The sequence below is a fragment of the Lepidochelys kempii genome, chromosome 12, assembly GCF_965140265.1.
Source record: "Lepidochelys kempii isolate rLepKem1 chromosome 12, rLepKem1.hap2, whole genome shotgun sequence".
NCBI classification, from domain to species: domain Eukaryota; kingdom Metazoa; phylum Chordata; order Testudines; family Cheloniidae; genus Lepidochelys; species Lepidochelys kempii.
In genome coordinates this window covers 15,023,847-15,048,631 of record NC_133267.1, presented here as the reverse complement: position 1 = coordinate 15,048,631, position 24,785 = coordinate 15,023,847, and the positions used below count along the sequence as shown (strand labels likewise).

At 41.1% G+C, this 24,785-nt stretch overlaps 1 long non-coding RNA gene across 2 annotated transcripts; it reads left to right on the top strand.

The window, feature by feature from the left end:
- Positions 1-1,164: 1,164 nt before the first annotated feature.
- LOC140896541 (uncharacterized) lies at positions 1,165-24,756 on the top strand. 2 transcript variants are annotated; one of them, XR_012154571.1, is made up of 7 exons: positions 1,165-1,369; positions 2,674-2,882; positions 3,195-3,294; positions 20,584-20,682; positions 22,618-22,735; positions 23,425-23,513; positions 24,070-24,756. It is a non-coding gene; the product is annotated as an uncharacterized lncRNA (long non-coding RNA). The 2 variants fall into 2 exon arrangements; XR_012154570.1 differs by having other exon boundaries at positions 23,425-24,756.
- Positions 24,757-24,785: the final 29 nt, after the last annotated feature.

Below are 24,785 nucleotides of genomic sequence, written 5' to 3'. Positions count from 1 at the left end.
CTATTGTTACAGATTTCATAGCATGCCAAGCCCAGCTCGCTTTACTCACATGAGTAATTCTATTTAAACCAGTGGAATTATTGGTATGAGTAAGGTGAGCAAGATTTTGTCCTGCAGTATATCCTGCATTATAATTTGATTACAGAATGTGTCTGCATTTGATGATCATTTTGGGAGGAACTGCAGACAGACAGTATCATAGAATATCAGGGTTGGAAGGGACCTCAGGAGGTCATCTGCTCAAAGTAGGACCAATCCCCAATTTTTGCCCCAGATCCCTAAATGGCCCCCTCAAGGATTGAACTCACAACCCTGGGTTTAGCAGGCCAATGCTCAAACCACTGAGCTATCCCTCCCCCTTCTAATACTTAACCCAGACTGATGCTTTGCAGAAGAGCACAGGCAGTACAATTTTTCTGTACCCCAGCGGAAAGGATCTGCGTGATTGCCCTGCATGGGAGGCTCAGGGTTGCGATACGGGTTGGCCAGAGGCGATGCCATGGGATCTGGGTTTAGGCAGATTGTATTCCCACTGTCCCATTCACCCCCAACTTCCATGCACTGGGGGGACAGCAGCCATTACTCCAATACATAGACTGTGATAGTGGCTGTGAAACTGTATTGCCACATCTTGGACCCAGTTTCAGGGGTGAATTTCAGCTTCTCAACTCATCTGCAGTTCTGCACTACCGGAAGTGCAGATTTTGCAAGGCACTTAAACTCACCCTTAACTTCAAATTTATGAGTAATCCCATCCTTATTCATCAAAGCACTTGAGGTCAATGGAGTTTAACCACATGCTTAGGGGCCAGAGTCCAATATTTGGACTTTCCCCCCAAAGTGGGTTTCACCCTTATATATACATACATATATAAAATAAATCTTAAGTAAAAATAAAACATTTCTAAATGGCTCCTTGATCTATGGCGCTGCTAGTTTTTCTACAGTAAGGAGATGCAAGGCCAACATGAGATAAGAATGCAACACAGAAATATCAGTGCACTGTAACTAAAGACTCTGGACCTTAACTTCTATGAAGAATATTCTATTTTTACCCTAAAGTAATAGATAAAAATACAGAGGCTCTGTGCTCGCAAACTGGGGGCGGGGGGGGGGGGCGGGGAGGTTTTGAGTGATTTTAAATCTCATTTTAAAAATCTTTTGTTAAATCTGCATTGAAATCTCTGGGAAGCTTTCCTCTCTAGGTTTCATGTTCTGAAAATGACTAGAAACCCTACCAGCCATTTCAAACGTGTCCACAGTAGTTTTATTTAAAACAATGTGAATAAGCGGAACAAAGCCTAACAGTCCATATATACACATCAGACTTCAGTTTTGCGAGGAGAATAATGCTGAAACCTCAAATTTAGTAAGTAAATACTTCCATTAAATTAATGTTAATTGTTTATTTAAAAACCTGAAAAGTATTGCATTTCCTTTTACCAACAGGTTGTCTTAGTCTCTTCCAGACTGTTTGTTGTATATTCAAAATAATTCTAGTAAAATGACAGGACATTTACTTTTGAGATTTTTTGTGGATAAAGTTTAGGAGCAATTTAAAAAATGAAAAAAGCTTTCTCCCTAAGCCTCATAGATAAAAGCTAATTACAACAGAAAAACCTCAAAAAAAACTCAGATAATTATTCTAACTAACTCAAATACTTCGGGACAAAAAGCCTTATAAATATATACAAAATCCAAATGATCAAAATCTTCATAGTTAATAGAAATATGAAATGTTCTGTCTGAACTGGAAGCCTGTAAAGGAGCATTTAGGCTAAATACAAAACATAGTTTGAAGAAACTTTAGACATGTGCAAAATTACTTTGAAAGGGAAAAAGGAAAAAAGAAAACCCCCAGAAATTAGGCCAGTTTTTAGGCTACAAGCCAACTGTTTGCTCTACTTTGCTTTATTTATTAGTTCTTAAGGTATTTAAAACTTGAGCATTAAAACTGCAGAATGATTTGCAAATGAATGCAGTTGCAGTTGTGAAAATATAACTCACAGCTGAATGTGGGTTATTCAGACAAATGGCTGCTTTGTTAGAGGAGGGGAAGTGAAGTTCTGTGTTAATTTATTACAAACTGCAGCATTTCAACCCTGATGTCCAGGCAACAATGTTTTTTATTTCAAGTAATTTATAAGTACTTCCCATAGCACTTAACAGTGATGTCTTTGGTTGTTTCACCATGGTACCAGAGTGTATATGTATTTACTGTGGGAATTTGTTTTTAATAAAACTGTTGTAAGGCATTTTTATTCCTTCTCTTTGTTACATTAAAACATTCGCTGCATAAGTAATGTATTTTATTCCTACTTGAAAGGCAGCAGATTACGGCCAGCACTGTATTTGGTTGTGTAAAATAATGACAGGGTAAGTAATGTCTCAAGCAAAGCAAGCTATTTCACTTGCCACTGTATCTTTTTTCTATCTTGGTGTGATCAAGATAGACCCAGGACTGGGTCTGTCCTAAGTGAAAGTGAAAAACACGAAGGGGAAATAAAATAAAGGAAAAGAAACCAAATTATTATGTCGGACTAACCAGAATTAATTATAGTAGCATATTTTAGCAATGCTAGTGTTATAGTTCTTGAAGAATTTCCATTATAAATGCTTTGAGGGATTTATTACAGGGCCATGAAAATTAATTTTGGATTATTTGGTTTACAGGCTGCCAGCTCAGAGACTGGCACACAAATGGACTGCTTAAGGGAATACACAAGTACTAGTTCTATATATCCACACCCAGGACTAGGATGGGGCTTTTTGTCATACAAGTTTTTTTCCCGATCCAAAAAAATGAATAGATTTTAAGGCCAGAAGGGACAATGATGATTATCCAATTTGACCAAGTGATGACAAATTCACCATGTTCCCAGGTAAGCAGTTCAAATGATTAATTATTCTCACTGTTAAAAATGTACACATTACTAGTCTGAATTTATCTAGTTTCAGCTTCCAACCAGATGATCTTCTTTTGCCTTTTTATGCTAATTAAAGAGTCATCTACCATCAGAAATATTTTTCCCATACAAGGAATAAGTACTTGTAGATCATGACCTCATTTGGAGTAGGGACGTTTTAATATTTTTCAAAAAATTGTTTCACAAATCCCTAGTTATTAGGCCAAAATTGATGTTCTTAATGATGATCTTATTTCATTGCTCTCCCAATGATTTGTGTTTTTTCAGTTTATTGTTGCAGCTGTCAGGAAAAAAATTATAGGCGGAAAACAAAATGATAGGCTAAATTCAACGTTCGGCATGGCCTACACCACAAAGTTAGGTCAATGTAAGTCACCTGGTCTTACTTTTTGTGCATGTGTTTTTATTCACATTTGTCCCTGGCCAACATATGCACCATGGTCAGCCTACTGATGTCTTCGCAGTGCAAGTGTAGACACTGCATGACCCGTGTTGACCATGGGAAGCGAGTGAACTTCTGGCGGGGGGAGGCTAGCCCCTGACTCTTCTCCCCCCGTGGACCTGCCCCCCTCCAAGCCACCAGCACCTCCCCAAGTGCTAGGCGGGCAGGCCAGTGGCACACGGCCCCCAAGCGCAGGGTGGGTGGCACCCATCCCCCCTCAGTGCCCCAATGCCCCCAGCCTCCCCAAGACAGGGTGGGCAGCCCCAGCTCCTCCCCATCCTGAGCACTGGGTGGTGCAGCCCCAGCACCTGCGGATCCTCGGTGCTGGGCACTCCAACCACCCCAAGTCCTGGCCACCCTAGTCCTGCCCCGGCAACACTGAAGAGGAGCATTCTGCCTGGGCTGGGGCCAAGGGAAAGCAGGAAGGGGCTTCGGGGAGGAGCATGGGCGGGGCCATGGTGGCCTGTCTGGGGAGGCACAACCTTCTTCAGCCTACGTGTTGCGCCGCACATGGTGTTGACCACAAACAGTCAGCTATCCCGCTCTGGTCACAATTATAAACTTTACAACCCAGAGGTCACAGACACCGGAAGCCACTCCACCTTCTAAAGCCCCCCAGGCATTTTTGAAATATCCTTTCTTAATCACCCACTTGTACAGCATACCTAGCTGCTTTTCCTTATTATGTGCAACTGCCCAGCCAACCATGCCAGCTCCATGCACTAGACATGCACCTGCCTGAAACAGACAGAAGATATTGAATCTCCTGGGCCCACGTGGAGAAGAAGCCGCGCAAGCACAACTGCAGGCCAGCCATGGAAACATAGATAGCTACAAAATGATTGCACAGGGCATGCAGGCAAAGGGGTACAACTGGGATCAGCAGCAGTGCCATGTAAAAGCGAAGGAGCTGTGGCACCATGTCATAAGGCCAGGGAGCAGGGCCAGATTTCCAATTAGGCACAGTAGGCAAATGCCTGGGGGCACCAGTGTTCTAGGGGCACCTCACCTCTCTAAAACTGTGTGCAACACGAAGGGCAGCTGTAGGCTGGGGAGGGTTACTGAAGACGCTGTGCCTAGGGCTGCATAAGGTGTAAATCCAGCCCTGCCAGGGAGGGCACCAATCGATCTGATGCTGAGCCACAGATTTGACAGCTTTACAAACTACACGCCACACTTGGCGGAGATCCAACCAGCATCTTGAAAACCACCCTGGATACCTCGCTGGAGCCCAAGGCAGAGACCACTGCCATGAACAGGGAGGAGGAGGTGGTGCAGGAAGAGAGAGAGGGGAGATGCAGCAGGGTGACCAGCTGTGCCACAAGCCAGGACCCGTTTGCAGGGGTACTGAAATAATTTGTATAGTGAGGGTGCTGAAAGCGAATGAACCAAACTGTAAATCCTGTATATGATGGAAATCACTTCAAGGTAGGGGGTACTGCAGCACGCCCAGCACCTCTAATTCCAGCACCTATGCAGTCTAGCCAGCTCTACCAGTCAAGCATAGATGAGCCCAGGGAAAGGGAAGGGAATTCAAGCAAGTGTGTGCATGCATTTTTTCTTACAAAGTTCAAATTTAAAGATGGCGCCCATCTCATCCCCAAGTTAACAAAAGACAGGCATTGACTTGTCATTGTTTTACTTGTATGAGACGAGGTAGCCGTACAACAAACAGAGGTAGAATTGGTATCTGCTTTTCATTCCCCTTTTGGGCTAGGCCGGGGTGGTGGGGAGGGTGCGGTGCAGTTTATTTATGTACATTGGGATGTCCCTTGTATCCTCCTGAGAGATTATTATGAAATTTTTCATGGAGATTCTCTGCAATCTTTTCCTGAAGGCTAGCAGCATATGGACCCAGGCAGCTTCAGGACACCAGTAGCTGCTGCGCTTTCTCTGACTCTGTTACTCTCAGGGATGAGACATCAGCTAAAATCACCATTCCTGGGAAAACAGTGCCAATATTCAGTGCCTGTGCCCTATATGTTTACCATGGAATAGGGACTGAGATTTTATCGTTTTATGCAATTGACATTTCTCCCCAGCTCCCCCACACTCGCTTTCAGAATCATAGTATCATAGAATATCAGGGTTGGAAGGGACCTCAGGAGGTCATCTAGTCCAACCCCCTGCTCAAAGCAGGATCGATCCCCCACTAAAGCATCCCAGCCAGGGCCTTGTCAAGCCTGACCTTAAAAACTTCTAAGGAAGGAGATTCCACCACCTCCCTAGGTAACGCATTCCAGTGTTTCACAACCCTCCAAGTGAAAAAGTTTTTCCTCATATCCAACCGAAACCTTCCCCACTGCAACTTGAGACCATTACTCCTCGTTCTGCCATCTGCTACCACTGAGAACAGTCTAGATCCATCCTCTTTGGAACCCCCTTTCAGGTAGTTGAAAGCAGCTATCAAATCCCCCCTCAGTCTTCTCTTCTGTAGACTAAAGAATCCCAGTTCCCTCAGCCTCTCCTCGTAAGTCATGCGTTACAGTCCCCTAATAATTTTTGTTGCCCTCCGCTGGACGTTTTCCAATTTATCCACATCCTTCTTGTAGTGTGGGGCCCAAAACTGGACACAGTACTCCAGATGAGGCCTCACCAATGTCGAATAGAGGGGAACGATCACGTCCCTCGATCTACTTATACATCCCAAAATGCAATTGGCCTTCTTGGCAATAAGGGCACACTGTTGACTCATATCCAGCTCTCGTCCGCTGTAACCCCTAGGTCCTGTTCTGCAGAACTGCTGCCTAGCCATTCGGTCCCTAGTCTGTAGCGGTGCATGGGATTCTTCCGTCCTAAGTGCAGGACTCTGCACTTGTCCTTATTGAACCTCATCAGATTTCTTTTGGCCCAATCCTCTAATTTGTCTAGGGCCCTCTGTATCCTATCCCTACCCTCCAGCGTATCTACCTCTCCTCCCAGTTTAGTGTCATCTGCAAACTTGCTGAGGGTGCAATCCATACCATCCTCCAGATCATTAATAAAGATATTGAACAAAACCGGCCCGAGGACCCTTGGTGTACTCCCTTGGCGTACTCCACTTGATACTGGCTGCCAACTAGACATGGAGCCATTGATTACTACCCATTGAGCCCGACAATCTAGCCAGCTTTCTATCCACCTTATCGTCCATTCATACAGCCCATACTTCTTTAACGTACCAGCAAGAATCCTGTGGGAGACCGTGTCAAAAGCTTTGCTAAAGTCAAGGAACAACATATCCACTGCTTTCCCCTCAACCACAGAGTCAGTTATCTCATCATAGAAGGCAATTAGATTAGTCAGGCATGACTTGACTTGATGAATCCATGCTGACTGTTCCTGATCATTTTCCTCTCCTCTAAGTGCTTCAGAATTGATACCTTGAGAACCTGCTCCATGATTTTTTCCAGGGACTGAGGTGAGGCTGACTGCCGTGAAGTTCCCAGGATCCTCCTCCTTCCCTTTTTTAAAGATGGGCATTACATTAGCCTTTTTCCAGTAGTCCAGGACCTCCCCCGATCGCTATGAGTTTTCAAAGATTCTTTTCAAAGAATGCCTGACTCGGATGAGAGGAGAAAGAAGAGGACTAGGGAGGACATGTTCAGCGAGATCCTGCAATCAGTGCTGCCCTGGACCGCGAACATAAGACGTAACATTCTTTTTCACTGACTGACCAGTTGCTTTCCCTCTCAGACAGCTTCTTGCTGAGAAACACTACAGTGTGGAATTCTTGATCTGGTCCTTCCTGCATTAAAACTGCTCCCACAGCACGCTCAGACGCATCTGTGGTTACTAGGAATGGTTTGTCAAAGTCTGGGGCCCTTAGCACAGGGTCAGACATGAGTGTTGCTTTAAGCTGGTTAAAGGCCTTCTGACACTCTTCGGTCCACTGAACGGCATTTGGCTGTTTCTTTTTGGTTAGGTCTGTCAGTGGGGCAGCAATTTGGCTGTATTGCGGTACAAATCTAACTGATTCATGAAAACTCGCTGTCATATTAATAAATGCACAGCAAGCACCACATAATTCATAGCTTCAGTAAAACACAGTCTCATATTTATAAACGTACAGTATAAATGTTCAATGAAGCATATACTCATACTTACAAATGTACAGCAAGCACTACACAATTCCTAACAGCATCCAAAGCTCCAGGCTCAGAGAACCGTCCTGCACAGAACACTACTGCTGCTGACTGCTGAAGTGCTTTTTCAAAGCCTCCCTCTCAGCCACTGCATCTGAGCTCTTGTTATGGGTCTTCTGTCTGGCTGTTCAAAGTTAGCAGACAGCTGCTTCACCTCTGCTCTCCACCCTAGCTACGGCTTTTCCCCTCTTTGTCTCACAGATATTATGCAGAAGCAAACAAACAGCTGAGATATTTTTCTCACTGAGATCCAATCTAGTGACTAAACACCGCCAATGTCCCTTCAATCTATCAAAAACACATTCAGCTGTCATTCTGCACCTTTCCTTGCTGCCGTCAATGTGACCAACTACAGCTTCATGATCCAGGGGAGCAAGGGATAGGCTGGGTTCTCAAGAATCATTATTGGCATTTCAATATCAACAATGGTAATCTACCGGTCAGGAAAGAATATTCCTACTTGCAGCTTTCTGAATAGGTCTTGTGTTCTTAAAGATGTGAGGGTCATGCACCTTCCCTGATCAGCCCATACTGATATCAGTGAAGAGTCCCTGTGATCCACCAATTCTTGAATAGCTAGAATGGTAGCCCTGTCTGGTGACAAACTCTGATGCCAAAATAGGTTGGTGAGTGCCATTTATAGTCCCGTCACAGTTCAGGAACCCCATTGCTGCAATGCTGTGCACATTGCCAAGAGTCACAGTCCTGCGTAACAGGAGATGACTGATGGCCCTACACACTTGCATGGCAAAGGCCCCCACTGTGGATTCTCCAACTCCGAAATGATTTACCACTGACCAGTAGCAATTTGGTGTTGCAAGCTTCCAGAGTGTGATTGCCACTCACTCCTCCACTGTCAATGAGGCTCTTCCACTGTCAGTGATCTCAGGCTGGTGTCCCTGTGCTGGAGGGCTGGGGTAAGCTCAGCACACACATCTAAGAATGTGGCCTTTTGCATCTTAACGTTCTGCAGCCACTTCTCATTGTCCTATATCTGCTTTCCAATGTGATCCCACCAGCCAGTGCTCATTCCTGAGGCCCAGCAGCAATGCTCCACCGTCTGCAGCTGCTCCAGGAAGCCCATCAACCACTTGAATTGCTTTTTTGCTATGTCCCTCAGCAAACTATCCCTGAAGAAATCCTCCTCTCCCCGTTGCGGTGCTTCCTGAGAGTCTGCAAATACAGGGGAATTGTGCATCTTATATTTGCAATGTTCATAAGAATAGCTCAGAGCTCTGTGGGCTCCATGCATCTGTCAGAGATGGCAGACACCAAAAAGTACCATGTTGGTTTGTCAGATTTAAAAAAAAAAGGTGTGAAAATTATAGGATATAGATGGCATTAGAAGATGGAGAAAGTTGCTTGCTGGGAACTTGATCCTTATCTCCTCCAGATCCCTGTGCAATTCTGAATCCACAACACACTGAATAATTCCCAAAAGTCACTGCTCCAGATAGCAGTGAATAGCACACTGGGATACCTACCCATGGTTCACTGCCCTTTGCATCAACACAAGCACTCCTGGTGAGGTTGTGCAGCACTGACTCAAGCAGCCAAGTATGCACACGCTCAAGTGACACACAAACTTTGGTGGCTGTACACCAATGTAACGTGTGCCAACCCAAATTTGTACTATAGATATGACCTTAGTGCAAGTCCTTCTAGTTCCTTAGCATAATTCCATTGCAGGGATTTAGCCCTAATATACTAGCACTAGATCAAGCCTCTTAATAACATTAGTAACTAATTTTGTAATAGAGATTGATACATGTTAATATAAAGTGATATGTAACAGAAGTTGATAGATACGGAAATATGTGATCCAGCTGAACGTAATTCAGATAACGTGTTCCCTTGAACAATAGCAAAGAAAGCAACCTTTTGGGTGCTCTGCTCTAAAACCCAAAGAGACGCCAATTAGTACCCATCCTAATCTCTTCTCCCAAGAGAGAGGAAAACACTTGTCATTGGCTACCCATTTCTGTACTCCAAGGGCAAAGCTGAAGAAAAGGCAACTAATGGTCTCATTCTTCCTTCTAGCAGCCTGGAGCTGTGTTCTTGATTGTTATAAGGGTGGCCTTGCTCCAGCCACTTTCTGTGCTGTAGCATATGTCCTCCAGCTCACACTGACACTGCTTGTGGGGAGCACACCCCAGAACATCTTTGCATAAGGGCTCTCAAAAAATTTCTCATCTCCAACGAAATCAAAGAACTGTTTATTGGGTTTGCCTCATATTTTTGTCTTAAATTCTGCAAAAATGAAAGACAGCTTCCCTGTGGAAAAATACCCATTTCAATGACACCCCCACTCTTCCGCCCCACACAACCACCCAAAAACCAGCAAAACTCCTTGTCCAAGCAAATGCAGAAAAATCCACAAGTTCACTCACAGAAAACCTAAGTATGCATTCAAATTTTTTCTCAGGATCATATTTATAAAATCTTGTGAACACTAACAGTCTCATACAGGCCAAACTTGTGGCTTTCTCATTTTGCTTCATTTTAAGTAGATTTGAACATGGAATGGCGACAACTTCTCCTTAAATTTGGTTCAATTTGACACACTGTAAGCTACCTCTAAATAATTAGTTATATTTCCTTTCTGAAGGCAAAACAGTAACACTTAGCATTTTATAGGGCTTTCTGTATTACTAAATTACAACAACAAATTAATTAAACAGGGCAAAATCAGAGACTGATTAGCATGAAAGTCAATCTGTGTGCATAGGACTTGAATGCTAGCAGCAGTTTTGGCATCTCTGTAAATAGTTCTCTTAACAAAGAACCAGTTTAGTTTTACAAGCATGGAGTTCTCTTATATTATGACACAACATGTGAACTATGAACATGAAATACGGTGGCAGTGATCAGGCTAGTGAGACCCACGGCAAAGAAGAGAGTGTGATCAACAAGCAAACAAAGCAGCAACTAAAAACAGAGTAACAGGCATCATGGAGGAAACTCAGACCACTGGGAATGATGGCTTTCCAGTCAAAAAACCTTGCACAAGCATGGAATAGTGGAAACAACAATTGACTCTGTTCACAGACCTGCCCATGAGAGATAAAGGGTAAGTAAAAAGCTTTCCCTTATTTTCTATCTCATTTTGAGGAAGGGGGGCAAAAGATGAGAAGTGAGTGAGATACTGTTGCTGGGAATAATGACCAATACACTGGAACAACTATATGAGTGTTTAATGAACACTGCGACTTAGACAGAATGAGACTATAGAGACCCAAATCCCAGAAACTGAGGATGGTGCAGATACCTATGTTACAGAGCTGAGAACTCTGGCATCCATGTGTAATTTTGGGGACATTAAAAATTAAATTAGGATTATTTGTGGAACATGTGATTTCAGGTTTCAGGAGAGATTATTGAGGATAAACAGGCCTAACCCTATAGAAATGCCTCCAAATACCAAAGGCACCTGAACTGTCCAGGGAAAGGATCAAACAATAACAACCACTAAAGTAATAGTGAAAGCACAAGCACACAGGCAGGCGCAAGATCAAGAAACCCAGGAAGCAGGACAGAGACAGAGTGACTGAGAATATAGGCAACATGGTCCAATGTATATAGTGTGGAACGCAACACAAAAAGCAGAAAGAAAAATACCCAGCACATAGGCAGCGGTGCAAGGGGCGTGGAAAACAGAACCACCTAATGTCCCAGTGTCACAGGCACCCCAGGAAGACTAAAGCAGTTAATACAGTAATTGAACATAAAGACTTCCAATGAAGAGGAGGTTCTGCAGTGTGATGTCAGCAGATCCAAAGACTCTCACATGCACCGAAGAAGAAGACTGCCGGCTATTCAACGACCTTATTTGCAACTATGTTCTTGTACCAATGACCAATTTGATTCCATCCAGCCAGTTGTAATGTAATCTCAGCAGCAAATGCAGCTGGGTCTACAGACAACAGTTCACTCCATAACCCTGATTCATCCCCAGAGCAGGCCCTCTTATGCAGTGAAGGAGGGAGGAGTCCTGTGGGAAAATAGTATGTGATCATGTAATTAAAAACTGCATCAAATTAAATTTTTACAGGTAACCATGAAGTATCATCATGTGACATGATATTGACATTCTCAAAAAAAATTTCAGCCTCAGGCAGACTCCCTACATGGAAAATTTCAACTCAAATAGTTAAAATGTGATAAAGTTTATAAACAACTGAAAACAGGGTCATATAATGGGAAGTGTCAGGCAACCTTAATAATAGAAAGTGCTATCAGCTCCACCTACAATAACAGATCACTCCAACATTTGCCATGTACTGTAGATGTCATTTTTTATTTAACCCACTGGATGTTTCCTTAGATCAGCAGTACTGACTAAAACACATCATGCAAATATCTGTAATCATGATAATATTTTTGAAGCTCAACCCAGAGTTCCATGACAATAAATACAACAAACTTATAGGACATACTCTTATGTGCTCTCACATGCACGATAGTGTACTGTCAAATGCAGCACTACCAACTCAACCATTCAAAAATCATAAGTCAGGACCCACAAATTTGACGTAAAATCACAAAATCTTAAAACAAAAAGTTTAATTTGCCTTTTGAGTTGTGATCCTTTACGGTACAGTTGGGTCATGTATTTAAGGATGTCTCCATAAGCACAACAGCTAGCAACTTACTTTTACGTAAGATGAAAGCTGATATTTTCACCAAACATGACTTCGTGAGCTGGAACTTTAAGAAAAAAACATCAAATATCACCGGACTTGCAATAAAGTTGCAAAAGTTGGCAACACTGCAATTGTAGTACATCTGGGGAGAGATCAAGAACAATGACAGTTACAAACTCACACCCCTGCGATGAGGTAAACATGTAAAGCTTCTTCAAAGGGCTACCAAGTTTTTTAAGGTGGCAGCATTGGGTTTCAACAGCCAGAAATACAAGGCATTTGAAAATTCAGAAGTATTTTGTGGGTTTACCCTAGCCACCATTACTCCTCTGAGACAAGGGCTTAAGTCCAGAATGACGCAAAATTAGTTTAGTGGCTACCCGAGTAGTGGGGAAAGACACACATAGAGGTTATGGGCATTCAGGGCACACAGGTTCTACTGGAGAGATACACAGGAAAACCATTAAGATGACACCAGCCCTTACCATCAAGCTGAATTCCCATTGACTTCAATGGCAAGTGGTTGTGCAGATGGATTGCGTGATTGGACTCAGAGTGTTGAAAACTTTGTGACAAGAAGTTCTAGCCACACACACTATATGTGGAGGAAGTCACACGGTGGATAATAGCAGCAGTGGATAAACTCAGCCACAGAGAACAGAAAGCTACGGACCTCGAAGATACTGCTTATATACTTGAAAAAGTGTGACATCTCATCCAAAGGGGCAAATGGATGTGCCATACTGACTTATGAGGCTAAAATTCTCATATTTTTATGTTAGAAAAATATAGCTTTTCTATGTAGTGAACAGAGAGGAAAGATCCTCCTTCTCCTAGCCACTGCAGACAGAAGCAGATCAACATTTCAGGCTGTGATTATTGTGAGTCAGATCGCATAACTCTGTCCTAATAAAACTCAGACAGGCGCACATTAGAAGCATGTCATTTTTAAGGGTCTTGGTCTTCCCACTTCTGAATCAGAATTTTCTCTCCAGGAAGTCATGTGATGGTGCATTATAAATCTCAGAGACTAGATTAATCCCCTTAGAGATTACATGAGAAAAACTGCAGGAATCCTATTTCAAGATGAAAAAAGTTCTTTCCTATCAGCTGGTCTCGTTATAACAGACACACACTCACTTTGATGCCTGCATCAAAAATCTAACAGACAAATGACATGCTTGTAAATATATTTATCAGGCTGGCATCATAACCAAAACCCTGGATCAGAAAACTCAGTTATATGGCTACCTACAATAATTGTGGAAGAGGGCATGAGAACAGGTGTGAGTATACATTAATCCTGTCCTGCTTTGAGGGGGGACATTCCCAGCATAGTAAATGGTAGGATAGTGTATGTCCCCTTCAAGCCTTCCAGTGGTTGCACCTAGATGAACACCAACATTTTTGAGGGGTTTGGAATTGAGACCAAATCTGAAATTTGTAGCTGGCACCTGCCTCCGAAACAGGCTGAACCAAAAACCTGATCCCGACTCACTCTCTCTTACATTGTGGAGTAACTATCGAAATCAATGGAATTCTATTCCTATGTGAGATCAGGACGAGGCCTTCTATATGGGAACATCTGTGAACTTCAGAGAGAACTTAGATACTGGATGCAAATTTCGCAGCTCTGGCCTGACTCTACTTTGGAAGTTTCTTAAAATGCCAAGCTGCTTGCAAAGAATTGTTGCACACTGGGTCACATAGCTGTTCTCTCCCTTCATGTGAGCCTAGTTATTCCCAATATGCAGTGACAGTGCAATGACATACTGGAGCCATACACAAGAAAATGCAGTTGGAAAGCCTAGATAAATGACAAAATAAGGCTATTTCCCCCTTAGTAGCCATTCTAAATATTGCCTTGAAGTTGGTTACTTAAAAGCAACGTCTTTTACATTTTGACTTTAATTAATCAGCTGGGCTTGTGCAAGTCAAAGCAACACCCCCTTCAATCTTCTGAGTTTTCACCTGTTTGGTTTCTGCTATGTACTACAGTATTACAGAAGCCAAGATTTAGAGACACACTCACTTCATATTATCTTAAGAACCAGTGACATTAACTGGAAACAGTCCACACAGCTCTGTATTGTCCATCAGATGCTTTAAAACCATTTAAAAGCTGAGAAAAACACACACATTTCTGTGGCTGGAACATCTGCACTTTCTCAACTATTTGTAAAGCATACAAAATGCCTATTAGTATAAAAATTGAAGAAAAATTACCCGCAGGAGGAATGGGCATTAGCCATGCTTCACTTCCTCCCTTTCTGTTGACATTTGAAGCACTCTTTTTCTCCTCCTTTCTTTCCAATTCACAGTGGGTCTAAAGAGGTGAATCAGTGCACAGAGAAACAGAGAGAGAGAGAGAGAGAGGAAAAAATAAAGAAAAGAAAGAAAAAACCTCAACCCTCTTTTTGCCAGGCTGGGTATGAAATATGAAGGCCCAACAATTGTTTGAGCTCAGTGCATTGGAATAACATTGGTTAAATTATGGATAGTTTTGAATAGTGTCACTTTTTTTTCCCTCTGCAGATGGTTGTTCACACAAGGCGCCTGGCCTGCATAATTGTATCACTAATAAGCAGTAAGGCAATTAGTTGTGTAAGTGTGCTATAATCATTCTAACAGAAGAGATGACGAAGAGACAAAAAAAAGGAGGGGGGACAAAAAATGTCTTTTCTCAATTCATCAACTGACAGCCATAATTAGATATATATAATTGAAAATTCCACAGTAGGGGGGCAAGCTTATACAAATGAATTTTCTTTGCTTCCCTTATGCATTTTTCCCCCTTTGCCTGAACATCCCCCCAGAAAAAGGCAGAAAATTTGTCATTCCAGGGGAGCGTATACTGTATGAACTACAGGCTGCTCATTCAGAGCAATGATGTCAGAATAACATCCCCTCCACCCCCCAGTATGAAATAGACAGCTTTGAACTGGGCTTTTATTAGCTGTTTTCAGCCAGTAGCAAATAATACCCCCAGATGATCTATATCAGCTTGCGGATCGCGAAATGTAAAACTCTAGGAAGAGGTCACCTTTTTTTCCATTGACATGAAGACGGCTTGTTTTTGGGGAGGGTGCGGGAAGAGCTCTGAGTTATAATAGAGCATTACATCATCAAGTATTATGGGAAGAAGGGGATTTCTTTTGAGCGAAGCCTGATTATCAAAGGCTATAATTAAATTTGGGCTAAAAATGCTCAAGTGCTTATGAGTTTGTGGAAACTATGCACAGAACAGCTTTCCATTGAATTAATCAGCTTGCAAGTTTTCATTATTCTGGACCTTCTCTTTCTAAACTGTAAGCTCACAATCAGAGCCCCCCCCCTTTTTTTATCAACAAACCCTCCTAAAATTTAATTGGACAAACCTTAACCGTGATTTTTTTTTCCTTAAAGAGAGAGCATGTTAAGGCTGGAGCTTGTTAATTAAGTTCTTTAAATGCCCCCAGCTGTGCAATAAATTTTCAAAGTAACACAACTGCATATTTATTTTTTTAACATTTGCTCCCTCGTTTTTCAATTACAAGCTGGTTTTGAAAACAAAACAAAAAAACTCAGAGAATTCCCATGTATCATTGTGATTCTGGCTGGTGAAAATTGGAGAAAGTCAGAAGTTGCGTTTGATTAAAATAGAACTTGAGATCAAAGGAAATGTTTTCTGTGGCCAAAATTTACTACATTCTTCAGAGATAATCCAAGAGTGGGTTGTTTTTTGTTTTTAAAGTGTCCTAGCAAGTTATTGTGGCAGATGTGTGCAAGGAGAAAATGCATTCTGCAGCTATTTCACAACGGAAACCTTTTACCTGACACCAGATAAGAAGTGGGCAAATGAATTTATATTTAAACTTCAAATTCAAGGGCCAGGTCTCCAAACTGGTGTAAATCAGTATTGTTTCATTCATTTAAATGGAGCTACGCAAAACTACACCAGTTCAAGTTCTGATCCCAAGACTTAACAATAACTACCGGTGCTGATAAAAGTAGGATAACATGCTAGTATTTATCTTCACATTTATTCTTCAACATATGCCCCACTGTCTGTATTTAGGGTCCTGATTTATAACACAGAAAATGCATTGATTGGATCTACACAGTGAAATCCCATCTTAAATATTAAACTAAGAATTATGCTTGGAAAACATTCTATAGTACTAATGCTCTTCTGTTTGGGGGGAGAGAAAGAGAGAGAGAGTGAAATATGTGGTCCCCACCCATCCTTATTAGATCTATATTTTGTGGATAAAAGTTATCATACACAAGGACTTTTAATCTCTGTCAGCTCAGAAAAGTTTGCAGAATGGAAATAGCTTAGTATGGCACTAAGCACTGGAAAATAGCATTGGCACTTTTGTGTATCATGGAATCAACAATGAAATGACAGCAGGTGGCTACACTTTTCCCATGTAGAGTCCTCAGTTTAAACAGCCCACGGCTGCCTCTGATGAAAAGAGCTAACCACGTTGAACCTCAAGAACAGACCTGTTCTCCATGCTAAACAATCAATGGTAATGGGAGGTTGTTACTACAAGGGATACTCATTTAGCTTCCCTCTATTTTGAAGAGCTCCTCTTTAGATTCAAACTAGAGCATTTCACTCAAACATCCCTCATTTTAGACCCCAAATTCCCAATGTTTCATACAAATTTGGTGTCCCACCTCGTTTTTATTGTTGAGAATTACTTAAATCAGAAATAACCAATTGTGAAAGTAAAGTTATAGAAAGAGGTAAATATGCTAAAGGGGCGAATCCCACTGGATATTAAGTTTCCTGTAGGAATAATTTTTTGGTTGTGTTCCTTGGTTGGATATTTGTCCTACGTTGCATCCCACATTTTGGACCTTCAAAGATTAAGAGCTGTGAACTAGTGTGGCAAATGGAGCAAAAATGTTTAAATGCAGGTGACAAAATGCAAGGGGCAAAAATTGCTGGCAGCACAAAAAGAGAATAAGCACATTCCACTTCATAAATTTTGCAACATTTATCTTAGGCCAATTGTTTATATAAATGGAAATAAATGGAATATCTCAGATTCAGCAATGAATAGGAATCCCCCAAATAGTTCTGGTATCCTTTAAACGTATAAAATATGAAATATCACAAACACATTGAAATTGTGGCTAAATTCTCCTTGCAATTACATCCAGGCAGTTCAATTTACTTTAAGGACCCAGAGGAAATTTGGCCCATACTCCCTTGTGCATCCCCAGTATAGCAGACATTGTGCCTCGCTATCAGTGGATAGAGACAGGAAACAAAACAAAACTCAGAGGTATTCTGCCCTTAAGGACTGTACTGGCCAAGCTCACCATTTCCTTCTTTCTACTGCTCCCCCAACATTTTCTCTTTTACGTGTCTACAGTTTGAAAAGAGTTTGGTTTTCTTCTCTCATTTTCAGATCATTACCCATTTCTGACATTTTGTTTTCTTTTTCCTGCCTGCTCTTTTTTGAGCTCTCTGAGCACAGTACTCCACTGCTTTACACAATGTCTACTCCTTTCTAGATGTTGGGATCAGCCCAAAAGCAAATGCCCCTGAAGACTCTTGGGCATCCCATTTAGCTTCTTGCCAATATGGAGGTCACATTCTTGGCGAGAGATTTACACAGAATCCAACCCTTCCAAACCAACTGAATGTAGCCTGCAGTAATTACTAACTTTTCTATCCTCACTCCATTATCAGGGAGCCTTTAGATCTTTAGTCTTGCAGTGGATGTGCTGGTACGAGATAAAGACAAGTCTTTTCTCAGAGTAACTTTTCCAGAATGAATCACCACCCTTTTCTGAAGTGGTTTTGCTTCCCATGCTGTCTGGGGGAGGTAACCATGACTCCAGCTAAGAATGCCAGACACGTAACTGAATGAGGTACATGCTCAGTTCCACTATGGAGGGCATCAGAAGGTCAGCAGAACCCCCACATATTTCAGGAGAACTCCAAGGACATGGATTTGGGTCTAAGTCTATTACACTGTTGTAAAACTGTATTCACGCAAAAAGTTAAGTTTATTTTCATTGCAGCTCTAAACTATTAGTTCTAGTTGAAATTTTTCTATCAAACCCTTTTTTAGTGGAAAATTGAGTTTTTGATTAGACAAAGTTTTTAGAAGAAAGTGTCTGCTTTCCTCAAAATTTTCTATTTTCACTGGAAAAACAAACATACTTAGTGTTCCGTCAAAAATGTTCATTGTTCATATTTTCTTTTTGTTTCTTTTCTTTTTTTTTCCTATAAAAAGTTGAAATTTTCCAGTGGGGGGAAAATTCCACACAGTTTGATAAATTATGCAGTTTCTGAAATGAGTTATTTCATGTTTTAGAACTTTTATTTGTAAGGCAGTGACAAACGATACTTGGAAGCTCACTGATTCCACAGAGACAGGAAAGGTGGCTTATGCTAACTTGATAAAAAGCTTGGTTAACTCCCTAGTTTCAAACTTCAATGTATATGCCATCGTTTTCTGAACAGATGTCATACTTCCTTTGGCCTAGATTGCAACTCTAGGCTCGACTCTGGAGTAATTCTGAGAGGCCTTGTCTCTCAGACACACTCCTCTGAGTCACAATTCAGCCCTCTTTGCCCCTAGGGAATACTATTTACCAATGGCCTATGCCAGAAATTAATTACAGCCCACAACTCTGGCTCAGTTACTCTGATCAGCGGATCGAACCAAAATTCTGCCTATACACAGCCTACTCCACATCCACATGCCTCAGGGAATAAGTGAGTGGATAGGCTGCCCTGCATTCTCCAGTGTGCCCAGAACGAAGGTCTAGGTAGCCCTAGTCCAGGTTGGAGGGGAGTTCTTACTTCTACCTTCCCTGAACAGGCTGTAGTTTGAGTCACCATCCAGATCCTTGATATTAAAGAATGAACAGCAGAGTCAACTTCTATCCTTGTTATTTAAGATAGCATGATCAAGAGCAGAATTTCATCCTAGTTCCCAAAAGAGATTGACTCACACCAAAATCCTGGATGAAAAAAGCCCCAAACTTTGAATTGTTTGATACCCAGATCCAAATTCTGCATCCAACTACTAACCGTTAGAATGCATAAAATTACCCCTAACTGCATGGCTGGCACCTTTGCACTCATGTGAAACCCCCATAAACTTAATGGAATTCCACGCAGGTGCAAGGGTCTGACCATTCAGATAGATTGTGGGATTAGGGCCACAGAGAGGATACACGTTTGTCAAGCTACAGTACCAATCACATTCCAGAACAGCAAATGAATCCTCATAGTTAAAACCTTTACTTGTTTGTTCAGAATTTCAGGTGGCTGCTTTGTAAGATTTTCCTCTCTCAGCCCCATCTAGTTTTTATAACGATATCATTTTTCATTAGCAGCAACACAATCAGCCATGGACAAAGAAATAAGACTTATTTTGGAGATGTCGGGGTTTTTTTTAAAAAAACAAACCATAATGCATTTTTCCTTTTGTTGCAGCAGCTGTCTCAGGTGTTGCTCTCTCTTGCACAACAATATAACAAATCAGATACACTCAAAATATATACCCAGGACTTGAAGTGAATGCACATTTTACTGTTTTTTTTCCTCCCTAGAAGAATGAAAGGTTTTATTTTATTTTATTTTATTCTACTTTTAAGGAGGATTCTTGGCTGCATTTCCACAGTACACAATGACACATTTGATCCTTTGTGTTCCTAACTAAGTAATGACATAGTTTCTCTAAACCATGAAAAATGTTGCATTTGACCAAACAAGAAAGGATGAACTTCTGGGAAATTCTATTCACGGGATCTTGAATTAGACCCAGAACACTGGGACATGTCCATTCTTCCTGCAGCCCCCTGCCAAACCTGGCTATAGCTCCGGCGGCACTGCATTGTTTCTTCCTTATTCACTGCATACAGTAATATCAACACAAACTGTTCTCAGCTGCTGAAGGCTTGATTCTCAAACATATGGATACGTTGAAAATTAAATTGCAGGGTTTATTTGAATTTATAGACAGCTCTGTGAATGTACTTTTGAGATACAGTCTCCGTCAAGGAGATAGATGTCACCTGCCATGAGTAACATGATTCTCTAATGTTAAAATGCCACATTCTCTTTGTAGGTAATTCTATTCAATCACTTCCCGCAAAGATTTGGGTAATGAACACTTGAACATCTGTTTTTTTTCCCTCCTCCCCTCTCCTTTCCTGAAAAATCCTGATTTGGATATTTCTTTATTGAATGCAAAACTCCTCAGATCAATTAATCTCTCATGACAATTTCAAGACTCTGGTTTGGATTATGTTGGTATATTATTCTCTCCACTTTTATTAAAATTCTCATATTTTCAGCGGGAATGTAGCAGGGCAGAGTAGAGGAGGGCCATGTTTGGCTGTATTAAACAGTCTGCTTTCCTCCTTGTAGTCCGTTGCCTGGCCATGGAATGCAGGAATAGATACAAAGTTGGTGTTTTGTCTTTTTGTAGCCCAAGCCTCATTGCTACTGCAAATTATTAAAAGTCTGAAGTGAATGATGCCCAGGAGTCAGTCGCCAATGAACAGAAGCACGTCAATAATTTTTCAGTGTAAGCATTGCATTACCTTATCGTCATATCCACTTGTGATTAGAAGGTATTTTTTTTAAAAAAAAATCTTTCAAGCAATTATAATTATGGTCCCCTCACGAGTCACACCCAAGTGATCTTCAGAGCTGAAGAACCCCATTCTCTGACCACCACCACTTGGGCTGAAGCATTAGATTGGACTATGATTAAATATGAGTGGATAGGTGGTATCAAATAATTCAACCAATACAGATCTTTTTCCCATTTGTGTTTCTATCTGCAAATAGGCTATTATTACAAATGTGTTTGTTATTTGAGATGTTTGGAAAATTCTATGCAAACTTAATCCAGTTGTTCACAATCAAAGTCTTTGATTATTTGCTATTTATTCTGTGATTTTGTTTATTTAGATTTATACTTCATACACACAGGAGTAAGCAGCTCTCCCAGGCTTTAGTTTGTTTTGCCATGTACATGGAAAGTAAACCCAATTGATTATCACTCGTTTCACAACCAAAAGATAACCAACCAAAGATGGAGTCAAACCCAAACAATACTCTCTCTCCAACAAATACCAATCTATTTCATGCTCCTCCCTTCCCTACAAGGTTTAGGGGTGGATAATACAATCCTCACTCATGTGGGTGAATAACATTACTTGTAAAATATTAAAAGAAGAAACTAGATTATATGGGTACCTCTTCTCAAGCTGAAGCATAGTTAACATATAAGAAAGGAAGCTGCTAGTAGTTCATTCACCATGAAGGTCCCTCTAATTTGGAATTTATTCCCTCTTCCCCAGTTTTAAATACCTGTAATAAACGGAGACTTTCTGATCACATGGCATAGATAACCGGCGAGATGGTCAGCTGCACTGAATGCAGCTATGCTGACCTACCACAGAGGAGAATATAGCCCTGTATTTTTAATTGATGGCAAGAACACCTAGTCTGGGCTAGCACCCAACTCCTCTGGTGCTTTGAAAATTCCAGCCATGGTGCCTCGGATAGTTTTTCATTTTCAGGTTCACGCTGTACTAAAATCAACATTCAGCATCTCCAATACTTTGGTTCTGCCCAAGCAAGGATGATCATTTTTCCAAAGGACCTGAAATAACACTTTCCACAAAACATATATAAACTATTGAGAAATATTTTGGCCTTTTGAAAGTGAAAATCTTGCTACCGCTTTATAACTTAAAAAACCCAAAACAGCTCAACTGGTGACATTTGCGCAATTCAGTACAATTTACCACCAATGGAAAGCTAATTCTACCTGTCTTGATTCTGACATGAATTTCATTAATTTTTCTGTCAGTGAACTATGTTGCCTCAGTTGTGATGGAATCCATAATTTGGTTCAGATGATTAGTGAGTATATTTAAAGTCCCTTTATCAGCAGTCCAGCCACTTTTTAATATCTAATAAGTTCAAAAGACATTCCCCGAAGATGGAGAAAGAATGTAGAGGATCTGTTATTCTTTTATGTTCTTTTGGCACAATGTAAGTTTATACACAGCGCAGCTTGGATGCCATTATTATTTTTTATTAGTAGTAGTAGCTTTCATTAACAAAGATGCCTTTCCATTTATGTAATCACCAAAGAACTATATCAGAGAGTATAGAGGGTAGTCACCAGGAAATATCACCAGGTACTTATTAACTTTGTACGTGATGACCAGGTTTGGATGTAATAACTCCTATAATACTATATCACAATCACTTGGTTTCATATTCATTCAGAACTATCTACTCCCTTGACCTTTGGGAATCTGAGAGGGCTGTTTATTTTTTCAGACTCCAAGTTAGTGAAATTAAAACGTGACTAAATTTGAACAGTACATTATAGAATTTTGCCAAACAAAGCAGCAGCATGCTAACTGAAAAGTAAGCAGCGATTAAAAAGTAAACTTATTTTCTTGGCGGTTCCTATAGGTTCTTACTTGTTGCATTTCAGGTCCCAGCAAAGAAAAACACAAAGTGAACCTCAGTCAAAAGCACGGAGATTCACCTGGTTTCATATTGAAATGGGAAGCTTAAAGCCATAAACTCAAAACTGATTTGACTAGGCTCAGGTTTGTGAACTTTACCTGAACATGGCAGTGTTTCTATTAAGACAGGAAAGCAGGTAAGCTGTCTTAACAAAAGTTTTGCATGGCCCTCTCTCACAGAGGTGTTGTGAGGCTTAAATAATGTCAGTTAAGCGGTCTGATGTTCTTAGATACACTATACAACTATACAAGCCACTATACAACTGTGAAGTATTTATAAGTGCAGCTGTTAGCACTGCCTTAAGGTTGCTTCACACTTCCATTAGAAGTCCCTGTTTTCAGTTGCTTTTGTACTTTGCTATACTTTAACCATTTGGGCAGAAATTTTCTATGCTTCCTCTGCCTCAGGTTGCTTTTTTAAGCTTCATCAGCTAAAACAGTTAATCTGTTTCCAAGGAAGTTAAGGAAAATATGTTGTTTCCCCATGTTAAAAATTACTTACAACCATTTGATTGAGAGGTTCTAGCACATCCCTCTGTGCTTTGGAGCTGGGACTTGGAATTTGGGCGTGAGGGGTGAAGGGGAGGGCTTCCCTGGCGTTAGGGATGCCCTTTTTGCCATCCCTGTAAAAATCTGCTCAGATCTGGTGAAGTTATAAGCCTCTGAAGAATCTCAGTTCACACATGCTCAATAGAGACTTTCCAGACTTGGCCGCTAATTTCTCCAAAAATTCTATCTATACTGAGCATGCTCTGTCCCCTCACAACCTCCAGGTGCTGACAGAACTCTGAGGAGACCGAGGCAAGGAACATCAATAGCTGTGTTTATTATTTTATCTAGATCTGCATGTCTCATATGCTATGTGAGTAAAGAATAATTTGTTTTAGAATCCTATGCAAAGTCTATTGCTTTCACTGTCATGTTCCACTGAGGAGTTAAACAGTAAACCTAGAGCGTGCACATGATTGAAGTTCTGGGAGAGCAACTGGGAAGTCTGAGGGGTAAGCAATGGTTCTGGGGACCTACGGTAGCCAGACCATATCAGTCCCATTTCTTTGCAAGAGTAACAGACAGTGTGCCAGTGCCCAGGAAAAGTGCCAGAGAGGCCACAGGAAGAGATACATGTTCCATCCTACTTAGACCCAGGGAATCTTAGAGCACACAGGTGCAGTGGATTTGGACGCAACACAGCAGCCTGGTGAATATCTAGCAAAGGGAGCTCTATTAAGGTGACGTGTGAGACAAATCACATACTATTTTTTTCCCCTGAGGTGGCTGAATTAAGGTTGCATGAATAACTTTAGTTCTGGAATTTCCTAACTTCCACTGCTGACTTTGTAACCATAACATTCTTTTACTTCAGGTTTCTTGGCTGTAATTATGATGACTGGATAAAACATTTGCCTTCTTTTTTTCAGGGTCTGCAGTTCATGCTCTAAGAGTTTATTGCTCTGAAATCTCTGTCAGTCTGCTACTGGGAATATTAGCTTCTGGATGGGAACAGAGCAGCAAACCACTGGGAGAATGACAGAGTGCTCAACCGATTAGTGTTGGGGCGGAAACAGCAGCAGGAAGCCAGCCAATCATTTGAAGAGGAAATGGGCATCAAGGAGAAAGTACATTTAGGGTAGCTTTTTCAAAAAAGAAAAGCACTTAAAAATCCTCCAGAGTTAATTTGTTTGAAATATGAAACTTTTCAAACACATTCTGTTTGGGTGATTTTGTCCTCAGAATTTCATGTGGTACTTGGGTTCAAAATGACTGCATCAAGCCATGCCACCTCAGGGAGAGCAGCAAGTGGGCAGAGGGAATGTGATAAGGGTAGGCAGTGTCAGGAAGCTTTTTCCTTCTCACTGGTTTAAGTTTTATTAGCAAGTCTCTTGGAAAGCACTGTACTGTATCAAAGGCCTTGATGTTTTTAGAACAAAGAATTTATGTGCATTAGACGTGTAACCTACCTTGTTCTGTTCACTGAAATACATCATCATTTTGTGCCTTGTGGTAGCAAAGGTAATTTAGAGGATCCTGACAGAAATATATATATATATATATATATATATATATATCATTAAAACTATCCATTAATATACTTGTAGTATTATAAACATAGGGGTTTGTGGATGACAGAAGTGAA